The sequence below is a fragment of the Bubalus kerabau genome, chromosome 23, assembly GCF_029407905.1.
Source record: "Bubalus kerabau isolate K-KA32 ecotype Philippines breed swamp buffalo chromosome 23, PCC_UOA_SB_1v2, whole genome shotgun sequence".
Lineage (NCBI taxonomy): Eukaryota > Metazoa > Chordata > Mammalia > Artiodactyla > Bovidae > Bubalus > Bubalus kerabau.
Window position 1 is genome coordinate 24,709,298 of NC_073646.1, and position 17,900 is coordinate 24,727,197.

General features: G+C 43.5%; 1 protein-coding gene and 1 long non-coding RNA gene across 6 annotated transcripts in view; one reads left to right on the forward strand and one right to left on the reverse strand.

Moving 5' to 3' along the window:
* The window catches only part of HS3ST4 (heparan sulfate-glucosamine 3-sulfotransferase 4), a 496,951-nt gene that overhangs the window by 437,201 nt on the left and 41,850 nt on the right, over window positions 1-17,900 (forward strand). The gene's annotated exons all lie outside the window — the stretch shown is intronic.
* The window catches only part of LOC129637841 (uncharacterized), a 32,998-nt gene continuing 26,715 nt past the window's right edge, over window positions 11,618-17,900 (reverse strand). For 3 of the 5 annotated variants that reach the window (XR_008707601.1, XR_008707600.1, XR_008707597.1), the window contains one exon: window positions 11,618-12,313. This is a non-coding gene — a long non-coding RNA (uncharacterized LOC129637841). Of the gene's footprint in view, window positions 12,372-17,900 lie in introns of all 5 variants that reach the window. The other 2 variants (XR_008707599.1, XR_008707598.1) reach the window with 1 other exon arrangement.

Here is a 17,900-nt window from a genome sequence, read left to right on the forward strand (position 1 = left end):
GTGGACCTTTGTCAGCAAAGTGATGTCTCTGTTTTTTAATATGCTGTCTAGGTTGGTCATAGTTTTCCTTCCAAGGAGCAAGCATCTTTTAATTTCATGGCTGTAGTCACCATCCACAGTGATTTTGGACCCCAAGAAAATAAAGTCTGTCACTGTTTCCATTGTCTCCCCATCTATTTGCCATGAAATGTTGGGACCGGATGTTATGATCTTCGTTTTTTGAATGTTAAGTTTGAGAGGGACACAAATATTCAATTCACAACACAAAATCACCAGCCCCACTTCCAACGAAATTATTGCCTCTTGAGTGCTTCTAGAGAGAGTTTCTGGATCTGCAGTGACTTACTGCCCCCATTTGATAGTAAACACAGTAATTCTAAGCACTAAAACAATGGAGTCCTCCATGCTCCCTTTTCTGCTTGTTCCTGTCCCGGGGGTGGGGTGGAGTGGGGGGAGATGAATGAAGGCAATTTAGAGTCAGATAAATCTAAGTTCAATGTCTTTCTGCCACTAGTTGACTTTATGACCCTAAGCACGTTGTTTCCAGCCTCGCTGATTCTCAGTTTCCTCCTCAGTAAAATGGGAAGATAATACTGTCCTCCCGGGGTTGATGTGACAGTTTTGTGCAATCAGGAAAAATTGCTGCTGGCACCACCCAGTCATAGGGAAGCTCAGTTTCTTCACTTCTTCTGAAAAGATACTACAGAAGAGCAGATTCAGACTGTCCTTCCCTTTCAAGCACTCAAACCGTGCACAACTTGGATGTACATAATTCTATGTCTGCTTCCCTAAACCTCCAACATGTTAGCCAGATGTGGATTTTTCTCCTTTTCCTCCTCACATCTCTCATTTAGTGGCCCTTACTGGGAAGGGACACTGTTCTGGTCAGTCAGCTTAGCTTAATTCAACTCTTTGAAGAAGGCACCACCACGGTCCCCATTGATGACTATGATGCCATTAATCCTCACATGCCATCACTAAGATACCATTCATTGGATGCACCACAGTTTTATGTGTGACTTTAACATGGCATCAATTATATGGTGCACCCCAACTTCAATTTCAAAGATTTTAATATGTTATGAGTGTATCTGAGAACCCACAAAATATTCTACCATTTTACAGTTGAGAGTACTGGGAATTATGGGGTTATTTTACCCAAGTTCATGTAACCAGAGTTTGAGAGAAAATTTGAACCTACCCAATCTGACTCCAAGGGCCTTCCCTGTAGCTCAAATGGTAAAGAATCTGCCTGCCACGCAGGAGACCCAGGTTCAATCCCTGGGTCAGGAAGATCCCCTGGAGAAGGGAATGGCAGTCCACTCCAGTATTCTTGCCTGGAGAATCCCATGGACAGAGGAGCCTGGCAGGCTACAGTCTGTGGGATCGCAAAGAGTCAGACATGACTGAGTGCCTAACACTGCTACTACTAATCTGACTCCAAAGCCCATGTGTTAATCACGTCACCAAACTGTCTCTTCCCAGCAGCTGATGAATGAACATTTCAGCCAATCTCAGACCCAGCTTCAATTACATGCCCTTTGGGACTCAAGTGGTCCCTTGACTCTCCTCAGTTTTGAAGGGAGGGAATGAAATAAAAGAGCAAGTACAAAATCCTGAAAATACATCGTCAAAAATTATGTACAATGCACAAGCTATAATTTGGCATTTTATAATATTGTTTTGCTCTCTGGAAGCTAAATGACTTTTGATATGTAGGTGGATTGTTTGGCTTTTGTATGTTCAACTTTTGTGAATGATTTTAAGGGTGTATGGGTGTGTGCACATGTGCACTCAGTTGTGACTGACTTATGTGACCCCACGAACTGTAGCCCACCAGGATCCACTGACCCTGGAATTTTCTAGGCAAGAATACTGGAGTGGTTTGCCTTTTCCTTCTTCAGATTTTAAGGATATGTTATATATAAAAATTGACAGGCTTCCCAGGTGGCTCATTGGTAAAGAATCTGCCTGCCAATGTAGGAGACACAGGAGATGTGGATTGGATCTCTGGGTCAGGAAGATCCCCTGGAGGAGGAAATGGCAACCACTCCAGTATTCTTACATGGATATTCTCATGGACAGAAGAGCCTGGCGGGCTACAGTCCACGGGGTCACAAAGAGTCAGACAGAACTAAGTACGCATGCATGTGTAAAATTTGGCATCTTGGTATATTGTTTCCAAAAAGGGCTTCAATTCTCCATTCTTGCCTCTATGCACACCCTTTACAATGAGATGTTACAGGCTCTCCCATAAGGAGATGGAATCTGTTTCTGTACTTCTTTGCATCTGGGCAATACAATGTGGTAGAAGGGGTAGCCTGCCCGTTCTGACTCAAGGGCTCAAGAAGTCTTCTAAGATTTGCTTTTCTTTTGGAACTGCTCCAACATGAGAGCAAATTCAGGACAGTCTGCTCAAGAGTGAAGATAGAAAGGAACAAAGCAAGTCATCCCAGTTGACATATTTCTAGACTAGCCAACCTGCAGCTGGCCTGCTAGCTAGCTGACAGCAGACTCTTAAACAAGCCCAGCTGAAATCAGATGAACCTGAAACAGATGACCTGAGCTCAGTCTAGATGAGCAGAACTCCCCAGGCAACCCATCGACTCATGGGAAAAAGAAATGGTTTATTATTTAATGCCACTGAGTTTTCAGATTATTTGTTATGCAGCAATAGCTAGCTGATAAAATTCCTGCCTTACAGCTTTGCTAGCCAAACAAAATGATGGACTAACGCTTGACTAATGTAAAAATTGCCTGGGTGATCATTCACCCTGGAAGGATGCTGTACATTTACTTTGGCACTGAAAACTTCCCTATTGAAACAACTCCATTTTCTGTATATCCAGTTGCTATAGCAACCTGATACTTTTGTTCTCTGCTCTGGTCTTCCTGATCATATTACTTTGCAGTTAGTCAACATGATGTTGGAACCTTGGTTGTTATGGTAACCTGGGACCATTTTTTTAAAAAATGCATTCCATTGACATTGTTTTTGAGGAGACCTGCGATTTAGTCTTGTACTCGTCTGGAGAAACTTGTGGTACAGAGCAAAAAGCATTTCAGGAAATGCTCCTCTGGGGAGAAATTCTTCATTAAAGCCTCCTTCCAGAGCCCTCCAACATTCTGTGGTTTTATGGATTTTTCCTATTTAAATGCCTCTCAGAATTTTGGTGAATTGCAAAGTATGTTTTAAAAAGTCCTAAAAGAGCCTGAATTCCTAATAGAAAACATGTGTAGCTGAATCGTCATTAATTATGCATGAAGCCCCATAGGCGTCCCTACACACAGCTCCACAAACCCTGGGGATGAAATTCTTTGTGATCTGAGGAGGAGGCACATGAAACAGAGATACATTAGTGGGATTAGATGAGGGGTGAGGGAGAACGGGGGTCAGGGAAGGGATGGAGAGAGAGAAGTCACGTGGTGAGGTGAGGGGGGCGTGGTTTGAGTGATGTGTCAGAAGAGAAGAGAGGGGCCAGACAGGGAGCCAGGAGTCAGGACGTCTGAGTCCAAAAACAGATTTCAGAGCGAAAAGAAAGTATTTCTGAACTTAGAAATATCTCCATTTCTGAGACCCTTGGGGGCACTTACATTTTCTTTTTTTTTTTTTTTTTTTGAGATTTTGCTACATTAAAACATTATGAACTGTCAAAATGGTGATGAGTGGTGGCATTTATCAAATGTTTACATTTAAAGCTTTTGCTAAGGAGAATAAGATGCAAAATAGTCATACTGTTCACAAGATAATTAGAATATTTATTTTTCAATGTGTTCCCTAGTAATACACCAGAAACTGGTCCTAGGACTCAGGTTTAAAGCTCAGGATCTTCCAATACCAGGACTAGGGTAATGCAAGTGAAGCTTGAAGTGGGCAAAATTTAAGAAAAACTCATTGTCAGGATGGAGCCCCCTTCAGCTTGGTGCTTTAGGCACTTCATGGTTCTCACCCTCATCTTTGCCCTCCTGGAATGCATCTTTTCTTTTAGTCATGCTAATGTATCACCATTGCTGAATGCATGATCTCATTTGGAGTGTTCATCAGAAGCCCAATCAGAGATGTGTGACTTGGGCCAAATGCCGTCCCACCTTTTCCTCCGAGGGGCCCCAACTTTGCTGTCCTTGGTTTTGACATATCTGGAGGAAGGACCATCAAACCTGGCAGGATCATTTGAGAAAGTCAGCACAGAGTAATGTGGAAACCTCAGCACCAAAAGGAATGGATTCTAGATGCAGGTGGGCGAGCTACTTACTGTGTGACCTTATCTAAGTGCCTTTCCTTTCTGGGGCTCAGTGTTTCCAACTCTCAGAAAATACTTGAATGGGCTATTTCTCAGGGCCATTCTGATTCTGACTGCCTAGGATTCTGGGTGATGGGGGTTTTAGCTTTTGGAAGAGTGGTCTAGAAGATGGATGTTTCTTCTTCTAGCTGCCAGGAAGAATCTTGGCTGATGAGCTGGTGGTGCCTTCAGTATGGGACATGGAGCATCAGAATGTGTACCCACATCAAACCAGTGGTCTCTAGAGTCCCTGCCGTGGTTGGAAGGGATATCTGTGTGATGGTGGCCTCAGACATTTAACATGGCACCCAAGAGATAATAAATCATTTTCTTGTCCATCAGAGGCAGTACAGTATACTGGCCAAGAGCAGTTTTATGAAATGGGGCAAAATACCACCACTTATCTCAGAGGCTTAAATGAGTTAATACATGCAAAGACTTAGAATAGTGTTCAGCACCTATTAATAGTTCTGCAATAAGATCTTATTATAAGTTCTTACTTTTGTAGGTTCTTACTATTTTGTTCATTTATGTATTTAACAGACATTTATGGAACCCTAAATCTATGCCAGACCCTGTGCTGAGGACTTTACATGAACTATTTTATTTTGTATTTTACAGCTGCCATTAGAAAGAGCTCAGTCCCATTCTACAGGGAGAGTGGATTCTGATGTCAACATTGAGGGTGGAATTTGTATAGAGTCAAAATTATTCTTGCAAACGCTTCAGGATTATACAGATTTGGAGACTTACAATGCTTTTTGACTTTAGAACCTGTGCTCTTAAAATCTAAATTATTTTTAAAACATTATACATACTCTGCTGCTGCCGCAGCTGCTAAGTCACTTCAGTCGTGTCCAACTCTGTGCGACCCTAGAGATGGCAGCCCACCAGGCTCCCCTGTCCCTGGGATTCTCCAGGCAAGAACACTGAAGTGGGTTGCCGTCTTTCTCCAATGCATGAAAGTGAAAAGTGAAAGTGAAGTCGTTCAGTCGTGTCTGACTCCTAGCGACCCCATGGACTGCAGCCCACCAGGCTCCTCTGTCCATGGGATTTTCCAGGCAAGAGTACTAGAGTGGGGTGCCATTGCCTTCTCTGCATACATACTTTGCTGCTGCTCCTGCTGAGTCGCTTCAGTCGTGTCCAACTCTGTGCGACCCCATAGACGGCAGCCCACCAGGCTCCCCCGTCCCTGGGATTCTCCAGGCAAGAGTACTGGAGTGGGTTGCCATTGCCTTCTCTGCATACATACTCTAGGTATCATTAAATTTCCTTAACAGTCTTCCAAAGAGATAAGGTGTTGTCAGGGTTGTGGTGCCCAAAATCCTGGGTGAGACAACTGCCAGTTTTTACTTGTATCACCTGAGATGGATACTTCGGTGCTTTCAGTCTGATTTCTTAGCTTTCTCTGGCTCTGAGCTGTCACAAGATAAAGTGTAACTATTTATGTTGTATGAGCTAATGTACTGTCTGGATATTATTATGAAAAATTATAGAAATTGGTAGGCAACTTGCATTAGTTTCTCGATTTTGATTCTTTTTACTGAATATTTCAGCAGTCTCCTCTCAGCCTTCTAGTTTCCAAACTAAATGCCCTTCACTTAGTGTGAAGTATCCCTGCAGCCCCTCGCCCCTACTCCACCTCACTTCTCAGGACCCCCTAAGGGCAGGAAACTTGTGGCTTCTCCACATCTTCCAGAAATACTTTTTTTTTTTTTTTTTTTTTGCTGTGCCTGGAAGCTTGTGGGATCTTAGTTTCCCAAACACAGGTTGAATCCAAGCCTTGGCAATGAGAACCTAACCAGGGGATCCTAACCGCTGGACTACCAGGGATTCCTCTTTTCTGAAACACTTTTTGTTTTTGCCTCCCACAGATGAAATCTTTTGCTTAAAATCCCTCATCAGACACAACTGTCTGCCTGCCCAGTCTCAAACGGCTCCTTGTTCACTTTTGTGGCTGTGGATTTCCGTCCTTCGTGACAACGAGATAAGGGCCCCGTGGCACTTTCTGGACACTGAGATGTAAATAGACATCTGTGGAGGCAGTTCCCAGAATGCTTTTGGTTTTTGATAAAGAGGACACTTAGGAAGGGTACCACCTCCTTCCCTCCTTCTTCCCATTTTGAACGTTGATGTGATGCCTGGAGCTGGGTAGCCATCTGACAAAGAGGCCACGAAGGTGAAAGCCAACTGGCTGAGAATGATGGGAGGAAATTAGAAAGAGGTGGGGTCCCTAAAAGCCATGGTTTATTAGCTAAATATCTTTTTTTTATCATTCTTATTATATGAATTCTTGACATTTGGAATCAGAAAAAAAAAAAAGCTTTAGTTCCTAGACTTGGCGTATAATGCCGTTTGTAATGTGAGTATTCTTACTTTCTAATATTATCTCCTACCCGCTGTCCATCAACTATCATGTTCCTATATATATTCTGCCAGCTCAGAGCTGACTCTGAGCTTCAAGCAAGAATGCAGAGCTTCTGAGTTCACTTGGAAGAATGCCTGTCCATATTTCCTTTGTCTAACTAACTCTTATACTTTAAGATTTAAAAAGCATGCTACTACGTCCAGGAACCTTCTCCAGTTTATCTTTTTTCCCCAACTCTCTCCCTCACAGCATGGGCTGGCTGACGTCCAGGGAAACTGCCTATGACTAGCTTGTTTCTGCCCCCGGGGTTTAAGATACTCTTAAAAAAAATTTTTTTTTTTAATTGGAGTACAGTTGCTTTGCAATGTTGCGTTAGTTTCTGCTGTTCAGCAAATGAATCAGCCACATATACATGTATCCACTCTTTTTTAGATTTTCTTGCTGTTCAGGTCACCACAGAGCACTGAGCAGAGTTCTCTGTGGTTTACAGTTAGTTCTCATCTGCTGTTGTTGTTGTTCAGTCGCTAAGTCATGTCTGACTCTTTGCAGCCTCATGGACTGTAGCACACTGGGCTCCTCTGCCTCCAGTCTCCCAGAGTTTGCTCAAATTCAGGTCCACTGAGGCAGTGATACTATCCAACCATCTCATCCTCTGTCGCCCCATCTCCTTTTGCCTTCAGTCTTTCCCAGCATCAGGGTCTTTTCCAGTGAGTCAGCTGTTTGCATCAGATGGCCAAAGTATTAGAGCTTCAGCTTCAGCATCAGTCCTTCCGATGAATATTCAGGGTTGACTTCCATTAGGATTGACTGGTTTGATCTCCTTGCTGTCTAGGGAACTCTCAACAGTATTCTCCAGCACCACACTTTGAAAACATCAATTATTTGCACTCAGCCTTCTTTATGATCCAACTCTCACATCCATATGTAACTTCTGGGAAAACCATAGCTTTGACTATACAGACCTTTGTCAACAGGTGCTGTCTCTGCTTTTTAATACACGGTCTAGGTTTGTCATAGTATTCCTTCCAAGAAAGGAAAGGAGCAAGCATTTATTTTTTAGTTTTCTGGTTATCTATTTTGTACATAGTATATCTATATATATCTACATATATCTTTATATATATATATGTACACACACACACACACACACACACACACACACAGGCTTCCCTGGTAGCTTGGATGGTAAAGAATCTGCCTGCAATGTGGGAGATCGACCTGGGTTCAATCCACGGGTTGGGAAGATCCCCTGGAGGAGAGCATGGCAACCCACTCTAGTATTCTTGCCCGGAGAATCCCCATGGATAGAGCAGCCAGGCTGGCTGCAGTGCATGGAACAAAGGGTTGGACATGACTGAGCGACTAAGCACAGCACATATAAATGTCAATTCCAATCTCCCAATCTATCTCATGCCCTCTTACCTCCTTGGTATCCAGATTTTTGTTCTCTACATCTGTGTCTCTTTTTGCTTTGCAAATAAGTTCATCTATATCATTTTTCTAAATTCCACATATATGCATTAATATATGATATTTGTCTTTCTCTTTCTGACTTACTTCATTTTATGTGACCATCTCTAGTTCCATTTAACATCTCTGCAGATGACATAATTTTGTTCCTTTATATGGTTGAGTAATATTCCATTGTGTATATGTACCACATCTTCTTTATCCATTCCTCTGTTGATGGACATCTATGTTGCTTCCATGTCCTGGCTGTAGTAAATAGTGCTCAGTGAACATTGAGGTGGACACTCTATTACAATCATTAACATGCTGTCTCCCCTATCGGCAGATAATAGTTCCCTGAGAACAAGGACACCATTGTATTTCTAGCACACAGTGCTATGCCTGATCAATGATAGATACTCAACAAAGGTTTGCTGAAAGAATGAATGAATATGTAGCGGTGTTCATCCAATAAAATTTTAAAAAAGAATGAATAACTGAATACTTTCAATTGGAATTTGTTATTATCACTTATGAGTCTAACTAGAGACCTGCATGGCCCATCCCAGGTTGCGGTCTCATGAAGTTTTATGCAAATATTCCATGGACCTCTGGGAACATGGCAATAAAGTGGACTGAAGTGGTTCGGAAACAATATACCATGAACCTCTGATACTTTTCTCAACTGATTGGGATATAAACGTGGTTGCAATTCATTTTTCTTAAATATATTGCCTAATACATTCCCAAAGGGCATCCTCAGGTTATTTCACACACTCGTTATTCATTGATGCCAGCTTGGTTTTTCACCGCTGAAAAAGAATGTATTATCTTCTGCATTGTGGGACACTTCCTTTTTTGAGATAATTCTCTGTATCTTCAGTTTGGTGCCAACACTCCTCCCTGGGATGTCCACAAGGCTTAAATATTGTCATCTAGAAATTTAATAGTTTATCCCCAGCCTTTATTCTTGAATATAATCTATTTCTCCATCAGTGACCAAAAAACCCCCTCTTTTCAACCTTTACTACCAGTCCCAGACCAGCCAGTTTTATGGATCTACTTTAAATTATAGTACCTTCTTAGACATCTTGGTTGTATCAGAGGCTGTAGCTTGAGACTGCAAGCTTTGTTACAGTACAATAGCACTCGCAAGTAGAGACCAAGATCAGGGACTGGCAGACAGAAGTCTGTGCTTGTATCTGTGTGGATTTGCTAGGGAGGGAGAGGGGCAGCCCGGGAATCCAGTAGGGCACAGTGTTGAGGTTTACATGGTTAGAACAGTGACTCTGGCTTGAATGGGCTTTCTCTACCCCAAAGATCACATTCTAATAGGCTAAAGGTGTTGGCATCAATCGAAGTACTGGATTGAGGAAGAGCATCTCAGGTTCACCCCTACTGTGAGAATGGCTGCAGTCAAGGCAGTGAGTTTGGAAGAAGTTACCCCACTGTTTGAGCCTGGTTAGGAACCAGGGAAGCATCGTGCTCAAAACACAGCCTTTGGAGTTAGATCCATTTTCGGTTTTTCCACTCACTCAGTTCAGTTCAGTTGCTCAGTCATGTCTGACTCTTTATGACCCCATGGACTGCAGCACACCAGGCTTCCCTGTCCATCACTAATTCCAGGAGCTTACTCAAACTCATGTCCATGGAGTCAGTGATGCCATTCAACCATCTCATCCTCTGTCGTCCCCTTCTCCTCCTGCCTTCAATCTTTTCCAGGATCAGGGTCTTTTCTAATAAGTCAGTTCTTCCCATCAGGTGGTCAGTATATTGGGGTTTCAGCTTCAGCATCAGTCCTTTCAATGAATATTCAGGACTGATCTCCTTTAGGATAGACTGGTTGGATCTCCTTATAGTCTAAGGGACTCTCAAGAGTCTTCTCCAACACCACGGTTCAAAAGCATCAATTCTTCAACTCCCAGCTTTCTTTATAGTCCAACTCTCACATCCATACATGACTGCTGGAAAAAAACATAGCTTTGACTAAATGGACCTTTGTTGGCAAAGTAGGTCTCTGCTTTTTAATATGCTGTCTAGGTTGGTCATAGCTTTTCTTCCAAGAAACAAGCATCTTTTAATTTCATGGCTGCAGTCACCATCTGCAGTGATTTTGGAGCCACAAGAAAATAAAGTCTCTCACTGTTTCCATTGTTTCCCCATCTATTTGCCATGAAGTGATGGGACTGGATGCCATGATCTTAGTTTTCTAAATGTTGAGTTTTAAGCCAACATGGATATAAAACTTCTCCTCTCCAAGCAAAGTTTGCTTGTTTCTAAAATGGGCATAATGAGATTTTCCACATAAGATGCTGTGAGAATTAGATGAGTTATCAAGAAAGATTCTCAATCCAAGAAGCACTTGTTATTGAAATATGAGGATGGCAGGAGGCAGGAGTAGCCACTGCTTTTATAGGTTCATAGAATTGGAACTCTGTATTCCTTAGAAATTACTCAGAATGGTTAAGAATTCTTACACATTTCATTCTAGCCACACTGGCCATTTTGTGGTTTTCTGAAGCACCCCTATCTCCCTACCACCACCAGTAAGTAGAGTTTGCCTCAGGGCCTTTGCATTACTACTGCCTCTTCTGGGGATATTTTCCCCCCATTGTTGCAGCAAGCTATTGCTGCATAACAAACTACCTAAAAACGTAATGCTGTGTAACAACACTGATTTATATTTTCCTGTGTTTTGGTGGAGTGGCACCTGAGCAGTTCTTCTGCTCCTCTCACCTGGGATCATCCACGCAGCTGCAATCCTCTGATGGTCCTTGGTGACCTCACTGATGTGTCCAGCTGCTGGGGTACCTTGGTCTCCAGGAGGCTAGCTTGGACTTCTTTGCATCATGATGGTCTCAGGCTTCCAAGAGGGTAAATGAAGGCAGGGCTGCAAGTATGACTTGTTCTGACCAATGGCAAGCCCAGATGCAAGCGGACATAGATGCCTCCTCTTGCTGGGAGGAGCAGCAACATGGATGTTACAAAAGGGTGTGGTCCCTGTGAGGCCTGACTGATGCAGGGCCATGATGATCACCCCCTGCAACCTCTGGTTGTCTGCATGGCTCTCTGCCCATTTCACTCAGCCTTTGCAGGAAGCTGGCCACCTTCATCCAATAAGCTGTAATGCCACTGTGTGCTGCCCTCCGCTGTCACTCTAGTCTTTATTCTGCTGTACTTACTTTCTGAGCATTTACCACCACCTGCCACGTCTCACACATTTATTTGTGTTGATTTGCTTGTCTGCCTCCCCCATTGACAGGAAACCAGGGCCTTCATCGGGTTTGTTCTCTGCTGTGCGTTCAGCACCCAGGCCGGGACCTGGCACATATCAGAGACTCCATGAATATTGGTTGCACACATGAATTTTCATTCAGCTGACATTGGTGTCTTTGAATGTCCCTCAGTGATGAGCACTGTTTGCATCACTTGCTGGGGCAGGGGTGAAACAAGAATAACTAGTGACCACATTTCCCTTGCAAAACGTGTTTGTGCTTTAATTTTTTTTTTTTTTTAACAGATCCATGCACATGGCCCAAATCCTAGAAATGTGTATTTACTTTTCAGCGGTAGCGGGTTTTGTGCGTCTTATTGGAAAGGATTGGCTGTTCTGCTTTAGTAATGTGCAAAAGGATTGGGCTTTGGAGGGATTAAAATTATTTCCAGCCTTAAATGTGATCTATCTGAGCCGATGCATCTAGTCTTGAATATAGATTCCCAGACCAGAAAGATTATGAGACATTAAATCTATGTAAATTCAACTATTAATTTATGTTTGAACAAATTCAACAAGAGATTTGACTTGGGGGCTTACAAGCGAATAGATTTGGTCAGGAAACAGGCGTATTGCTGTCTTTAACAATGATGCTGTATTCCCCTTGAAAATTCCACAGCTGAGTGCATCTCTAACAGGTCACAGTTGAGAGCCCAAGCAATTATGCCAGAATGTGTTAATAATAAAACAGGGAAACGACCATGTTTGTCTTGTATGAGGATGAAAGCAGCTGTTGGTACTAATTCGGAGAAATGATAGTGAAATATGCAGCTCTGTGGCTTCTGGTGCCCGGAAGGATGCAACGAAGGGGTTTTCATGGGAACGTCTCAGCCCCGGCATCTTCTCAGGCCCCTTGACCAGGACCGCGGGTGCCGCTGTCAACATATCACTCGGTGGCAGCGTTGGCAGCTGGAGTTCACAAAGGCTGCCTTGAGCAGGCGCCTGGGAAGTCAGAGACATAATAAATGAGATACCGCTACATGATCAACGGCAGCTGGGACTGGAGGAATAAACAGAATAATCTGGATTTACAGGCGCCACAGGGGGCTTTGGGCAGCATGCAAATTCACAAACTTAACAAACCTATCCTTTGAAAAATAAAGCCCTCTTTTGAAGCTGGCAGGCAAGGAGAACCAGTCCAGCCTGGACTCTTGGATTCACAAAAGAGCAAATGCTGGCTGAGCTAAAAGCCCTGTCACTTCCTGTGGTCTGATATGAATAACAGAAATGATGATAATGTAAGCAGCATTACCATCTCTTATAATCTATCAGGTACTTCGTATGCCTGACACCATTTAAACATCACAATATCTTAGTATTTTAAGGTGAGTACTATTACTATGCCCATTAGACAGATGAGGAAACTGAGTCCAGAGAGGTTTTTGTAATTGTCCAGAATCACCAGTAGCAGAGCTGGGGTTTGAATGCAGGTCTGTCTGTCTGGTTCCAGGACCTCCACTGTGATAGGCAAAGCAATTTATGTTCAGGTGGAGGGAAGAGAACTTCCTCTTAGCGCTTACATATCAAGCTCTGCCTCCTGCCCCTGTTCGGACTTTTACAGATAATATAGTCATCATAAAGGCTTTAGCACTAGAGTTGACTTTTTGGATGAAGCTAATGATAATGACGGAGAAGGCAATGGCAACCCACTCCAGTACTCTTGCCTGGAAAATCCCATGGACGGAGGAGCCTGGTAGGCTGTAGTCCATGGGGTCACGAAGAGTCGGACACTTACTGTGTCCGACTTCACTTTCCGACTTCACTTTCACTTTCATGCATTGGAGAAGGAAATGGCAACCCACTCCAGTGTTCTTGCCTGGAGAATCCCAGGGATGGGGGAGCCTGGTGGGCTGCCATCTGTGGGGTTGCACAGAGTCAGACACGACTGAAGCGACTTAGCAGCAGCAGCAGCAGCAATGATAATGACATCATGGAATCTACTGCTTTCTGAGCACCGTGTCAGGCATGTTTGGGGAGTTGATATTCATCCATTATCTCATTTAATCTTAATGATAACTATACTGAGACATAAGTCCTATTGAGAGCTTGGTTTTAAAGATGAGGATACCAAAGGGCAGAGAATTCAAGTTCCTTTTGAGAAATTGGCAGAAGAGAAAATTGAACATATCTACTTGACAGCCTCACTCCTCATACTTGGAGAGCACCATCCTCCCTTTTGTCCTTCCCTCACCAACCAACATTTTTTGGAAACCTGTTTTTGTCTGCTTTTCTGCTAGGAATTGAGAACATGAGGAAAAAACCAAAATTATTCCCTATCCCCAACTACTGATTGATTTTTGCTACTGCCTACTTCTGGAATGAACGAATGAATGAGTATCTAATAGAAGCCCAAGGCCAGACAGAGCCGATAGCTACAGTTTTAGAGATTTGAGTTAAGTTGGTTTGCTCTGAAAGCATGCCTGAGACCATGAGGGTTCATTTGAGACCACAAGTGGTTCATTTAGGTAGTTATGCTAGGAAACACTAGGAAGGGAGTAGGACAGAAGCAAAGAAAGCAAATAGCTAATCCATGATCAGGCAGGTGACCAGTGTGGGCAACGCAAGCATAGTTCCACAGGGAAACTCTGGGAGACACCATGGAGGACATATCAGGGCTCCTCCAACCAAGGATGAGGGAGCTGGGGTATTTATTCACCAATACCCATCAGTCACCAATTGATGGCTTCTCCTGGAGGTATTAATTCTAAGCCACTTCCAGTCTGCCCCCTATGTGGCTGAGTGGGGTCCAGCAGCCAGAGAAAGACCTCAAGCAAAAAGTTGCAGGTGCTGGCAGCTGTATTCTGCTTACATCTATGGAAACAATGAGACGAGAGGATATGGTTGGGTACCACAGCATCCCTACAGCCTTGCCTGAGTGTCCAGTGCAAGTGTGTCTATGGACCCACACCTACCAGGTAGCATCACCTAAGAGCGTATTGCAAATGTACAATCTCAGGCACCAACCCAGCCCTATTAAGTCAAAATATGGTGTTAAAATATCCCTAAATAATACATATACACATCAAAGTTTAGGAAGCAGTGGTTACAGGATTCTTTCCAAATATAGTCATTCATTCAGTAGACATTTATTGAGCATCTCAAGCGTGCCAAGCACTCCGCTAGGTGCAGAGGAGCCCAGGATGGATAAGTCCCAGTCTGGGCCCTTGAGGAGCTTATGAGGCACTGCAAATCCTGTGCACTAGGTCTGTTGATTAAAGTAAGTTTACGCTGTCATGGGAGGTCCACTCTGGGGCACACACTCTGCTCAGCTTCCAAGGGAGGATGTGTCCAAACTGTGTCTTGGGGCCAGGGGGACTGATCCAGGTGAAAACAATCAGAAGAATGTCTGAGGGAGGGGAAATGCCATGAACCAAGAGTTGGGAGCCAAGAAGTGGACACCAAGTCGTTTAGGAACTGCCAGTAGAGGCAGACGCCATTTAACTCAGAGGATGTATTCTTTGAAGTGGGAGGGAGGTAGAAACTAGCAGAACTCGTATTCCATAGGGTCTGCATAGCATTGCCTTTAAGGAGATGAGTTCTGAGCATCCTGTTAATCACTCTATATTCCATTAAAATTCTCCAAGCCTTGACATCACTGCAGTTGTTCTTCATGAAGTTTCGTTTCCAGGCTTCAGTGATGGCTATGCTGTGTTCTGGGGCTTCTCAGGTGGCGCTAGTGGTAGAGAACCCGCCTGTCAATGCAAGAAGTATAAGAGATGCAGGTTTGATCCCTGGATTGGGAAGATCCCCCGGAGGAGGGCATGACAACCCACTCCAGTATTCTTGCCTGGCGAATCCCCATGGACAGAGGAGCCTGGTGGGCTACAGTCTATAATGTCGCAGAGTCAGACATGACTGAAGTGACTTGGCACACATGCCATGGTCCATCAGTTCTCAGTGCCTGGCTGATTTTTACCCTTTTTTTTTTAATGATGACTTAAAGATGTCTTAACTTTCCCCTTCCATCCCTGAGAAGCTCTTATCCAACCTTTAGGATCATTTTAGCCATCCTGGTCAAGGGCACATGTGGTAGGATCACACAGACTGGGTTTTGAATCCAGACTGCATTCTCACTAGTCGTGTTTACTTGTGCAAGTTACCGAACCTCGCTGTGCTGCGGTTTCATCATTTGTAGATTAACACTTTGGTAGACATCACTAATGCTCAACCATTATTTCCTGTTTCTCCTTCTGGGGCATTTCAAGCACCCTTGACATTAGGCATGGTCAAGTGACTTGTTTGGACCAATGAAAAATGACACATGCCACTTCTGCACAGAAGATTTTAAGAACAGTATGTGATTCTCCATCCTCTCCTACCCTGGAGTAGCAAAACTGGAGCTTCATGTTAAAATTGTCGCTTCATTAGGTAGTGGACTGTCTGACACCCTGGAGTCCTATGTGCTGACTTCACAATGCAACTCAGCCCCATCCCCTCAGTATTGCACAAGTTATATGAACAATATATCAACCTTGGTTACTTTAAGACACTGAAATCATGGCATCGGTGGTCACTACAGTATAACCTAACCTATTGTAAGGACAGAATGTGATAAGACTTTATACAGTGCCTGGCACAAAGGAAATGCTCAATAAATAGAAGCCATTATGCATGATGTTCAAGGCCAAGGTGAAAGGACATGGATTCAGTGATGCTTTCCCTCACCTGCTTCTGTTCCCTTGTCTGAGTAATTGCCTACTCTTCCTCTGACCTCTGACCACACATCCTCTGTACCTCTGCAGCATATAGAATCATGACAATTTATTTGTTAGTTTCTCCCCAACAGCAACTCTTAGAATCTCCAACCCTCAAACACTATCTATTAATATTTCTATTATTTCTTCCCCAGCTGTAGGCACAGTGCATGGCACTTGAGTGGGTGTTTGGAAAAATGTATTAAACTGAGTGAGCTGCATTAATGTAAATACTTCTGATTTAAGCATCATAGACTTTTGTCCTCTTCCTGCCTTGATTTCATTCTATTCATCAATTCTATAACATCTATCTCACGCACTTGAGTATTCAGTGCTATCCAGGCCAGGGGTTGGCACACTTTTTCTGTAAGGGGCTGGGTAATAAATATTTTACACTTTGCAGAACATAAGGTCTCTGTCACATTTTCCAACTTGGTTTTTGTGAAGTGAAACTGGCCTTAGGTGATACGTAAGTGGATGGGTGTTGCTGTGTTCCAATAAAACTTTATTTGCAAAAGCAAGTGAAGGGCCAGATATGGCCCATGGTCAGTACTTGGCCAATTCTCTGATCTAGACAGGTGGAGGCTTACATTCTTATATTCTAGTGCAGATAAGATAAAAATAAACCCATAGAGAGTTAAATAAAGGCAACAGTTTCACATGTGACAAGTGCCCTGAATAAGAGAAAACCATTTGATGGTTGCTGGGAGGAGGTTAGAGGGCTAACTTGATTTGAAGTCAGGATAGCCTCTCTGAGGGAGCAAACATATAAGATGAGCTTGCAGATCTGGGGAAGAGAGAATTACAAAGAAATACAGAATTACAGAGGAGTGACAGTGCAAAGGTCCTGTGGCAGGAACAGACATTGTATGTTGAGGAAGAGCAAAAGGACTAAGCTCCTGGAGTGATGGCTTCCTGCCAAATTTAGACTTTGCCCTGATGGTCCAGTTTGCCTTGGCTTAGCTTCTTTCCTTTGTTCCCGGCCAGATCCCCATGGGCAAGCGTCTATAATATCTGCCCTATCCCCATCAGGCATTTCCTTTCTTAAGATGTTGGTGAGTGGTTATTATACTTCCCCTTTAGCCCTGCTTATCCAAACTAAGCAGACTTAATTTCTTTAATCCCTCTCTGTTGCTTCAGTGCCTCCAGCCAAGAGCTTTCTGTGGAGACTTTAGAGAATTTGTCTTTCCCAAGCCACCAGGGACCTTTAGAAATAGCCTTTCCACTGGAATTCACTTCCCCAGCCCTGCTTCCTTTTGCTTTGCTTTCTGAAGTCAAGTCTCAAACCTCACACCACAGTTAATCTCCCATTTCTTTCTCCTGCAAGATTATTGGGACTGAAGTATTTAATGCTCCCTGGTCTGAACAGGGATCTAGCTCCCATCACGTTTTTTATCTCCTAAGATCCTCCTTTTGCCAATCAAAGGACCGGAGTTTGTCATAGTTTTCTTTGTTCTTTATAAATCCCTTGAGTCCTGGTTGTTAATGCCTTTGCTATGCTCCCTACAGACCCTGCATCTGGAGGTAACTCTCATCCATTCAGTGGCTCACCCAGTGGGACACAGCTCCTGGCCTTCCAGATAGGACTCTTTGAATGAGAATCCTGTCTTCACTGGCTCCTCTCCCATTCAGCATCCTGGCATTTTCTGGAGGGAATTCAGTGAGGTGAAATGAGGCGAGGGTTTAGCTCCAGAAAAATTAGATTCAAGTCCTGACCCTTCCCTAGCAATTCTATACCTGGGGCAAATTATCTTCCCCCTGTCTGGAAGCCTCCATTATCTCATCTCTTTACATGGTTGGATGGCATCACCAACTCAATGGGCATGAGTTTGAGC